The sequence below is a fragment of the Nematolebias whitei genome, chromosome 5 (assembly GCF_014905685.2).
Source record: "Nematolebias whitei isolate Nwh7 chromosome 5, NemWhi1, whole genome shotgun sequence".
NCBI classification, from domain to species: domain Eukaryota; kingdom Metazoa; phylum Chordata; class Actinopteri; order Cyprinodontiformes; family Rivulidae; genus Nematolebias; species Nematolebias whitei.
The window spans coordinates 46,337,203-46,339,662 of record NC_056502.1 but is presented as its reverse complement, the minus strand read 5'-3'; positions in this window follow the sequence as shown (position 1 = coordinate 46,339,662).

Here is a 2,460-nt window from a genome sequence, read left to right as displayed (position 1 = left end):
AGCAGAGGAGAAACGAGCTTTCAACTCACCAAACGCTGCGTCTGCCTCAGGAGTCCAACAAAAGGTTTTTAATGTGGAGGTGAGTTGAGTGAGGGGAGCAGCAATCCGGCTGTAATCTTGAATGAACCGTCTATAGAAGTTGGCGAAGCCCAGGAACCGCTGGAGTTGTTTGCGGTCTTTAGGGACTGGCCAGTCAGTGACAGCTCAGACCTTCTCTGGGTCTGCACAAAACTGTCCCTTCTCCAAAATGAAACCCAAGAAGGGGACAGAGGTTACATGAAAATCACACTTTTCGGCTTTTACAAATAGTTGATTCTCATACAAACGCTGTAGTACAGCCTTAACATGGTTAACATGTACTCTTTCATCACGGGAGTAGATCAAAATATCATCTAAGTAGACAAAAACAAAGTCATCCAAAAAATCTCATAGGACATCATTAATGAGAGCCTGGAAAACAGCGGGTGCATTTGTGAGTCCGAAAGGCATCACCAAATATTCAAAGTGTCCAAGGGGGGTCTTAAAAGCAGTCTTCCATTTGTCCCCCTCCTTTATTCTTACCAAATGGTATGCATTGCATAAGTCTAGCTTGGTGAATATGGTTGCAGAATGGAGCTGATTGTGAACTGAATCAATTAGTGGAAGGGGGTATTTATTCTTTACAGTGATTGCATTTAATCCTCGATAATCAATACAGGGTCTGAGGGTCTTATCTTTCTTGTCCACAAAAAAAACCCTGCCCCTAGTGGGGAAGTGGAGGGGCGGATTATGCCTGATGCTAAGGAGTCTTCAATGTAATCTTTCATAGACTCCTTTTTGGGGCCTGAAAGGTTATATAACCGACTGGATGGAAATGTAGCATCAGGAAGGAGTTCAATAGCACAGTCGTAAGGTCTGTGCGGGGGTAGTGTCAAGGCTTTACTCTTACTGAAAACGTGGGCCAGGCTATGGTAAACTGGGGGAACCTTAGTTAAATCAATATCATCGGGGGGGTTCCCCCCCTTTAACGGGAGTAGAGACAGCCGTTTTAAGACAGGACATTAAACAATCCTTGTTCCAACTCTCTAAACGACGTTCTGACCAATTAAAAATGGGGTTGTGTTTGGTGAGCCAGGGATACCCAAAAATTAACTGAGATATGGGTGAATAAAAGACAAGAAACTCACCCAGCTCATGATGATTGCCAGAGACAACAACGTGAAGATCCGAGACCTTGTGAGTGATTTGGGCAAGATGTTGTCCAGTTAGCCCTGTGATGGAGCGAGATGAGGTGAGTGGTACGGTGGGGAGTTGGAGTTGTTCCACTATGTCTCTGGAGATCAGACTTTGTTCTGCACCAGAATCGATAAGAGCAGAAACGGGCAATTTAATTTGATCATGAAGTATGGTAGCAGGTACAGACAGAAGCGAGGCAGGGGAGATTTGGGATGAACTCGGAGGCGTCCCCTGTTTTACTGCCGAGCCGGTCCGTTTCCCCGTACAGGACAAGTGGCGACAAAGTGTCCCTTGTCACCACAGTAGATGCAGACCTTCGTGGCATATCGTCTCTGTCTTTCCTCAGGAGATAGTCGGGTCCTCCCCACCTGTATCGGTTCAGGTTCAGACTCTGGCGATGAGGAAGTTCTGGTGTTGTTATTCTCGGTTGACCGAAAAAAAAACATGCTGAGGATTATGGGTAACGTAGTTTCTTTCCTTTCTACGTTCCTTTATTCTGTTGTCGATGCGGATAGAGAGAGCGATTAATTCATCCAAGCTTCCGGGTTCATCCCGGGAGGCAAGCTGGTCCTTTATGTTCTCATTTAAAGAATTAATATATGTACCTCTTAATGCTAGTTCGTCCCATCCAGCCTCCTCAGCCACAATACGAAAGTCTGCAGAGTGATCGGCTGCCGACTTACTACCTTGTCGTAGTGATAATAGTTGTTTTGCGGCCGCCTCCTGGTGGAGTGGATGGTCGAATACACGTTGGAATTCTTGAATGAAAGCTTGAGAAGTTAGAGAATCAGGAGAATGGGCAATTAGAAACGCTTGGGCCCAACGGAGAGCTTTTCCCTTTAATGCTGAAACAATGTAAGTCATTTTAGCGTAATCATTCGGAAAAAGAGATGGGGAGCGAGCGAAGGCCAAGTTGCATTGGAGCAAAAATCCCCCACATTGACTGATATTACCTTCAAAATGTTCAGAAGGTCTCAGATCTGGTTCTCTGAATGGCAACACAGGACTTGGAGACAGGCTGGGAACAGAAGGTGGGTTAGCAGGAGTGGCAGGAATTAAGTTGATTATCTTGCTGTCTAAGGCAGCTACACTGTGAGAAACTTGATTTAAAGTGGTGGTGGTATTTTGTTGAAGTTGGTAAAGATGTTGATACATTTTATCAAGTTCAGCAAACTTACTCTCATAAACTTGTGTAGAGCTCGCAGTCTGAGTGTTGCCAGATTTACCCACAGACATGTTGCTTGG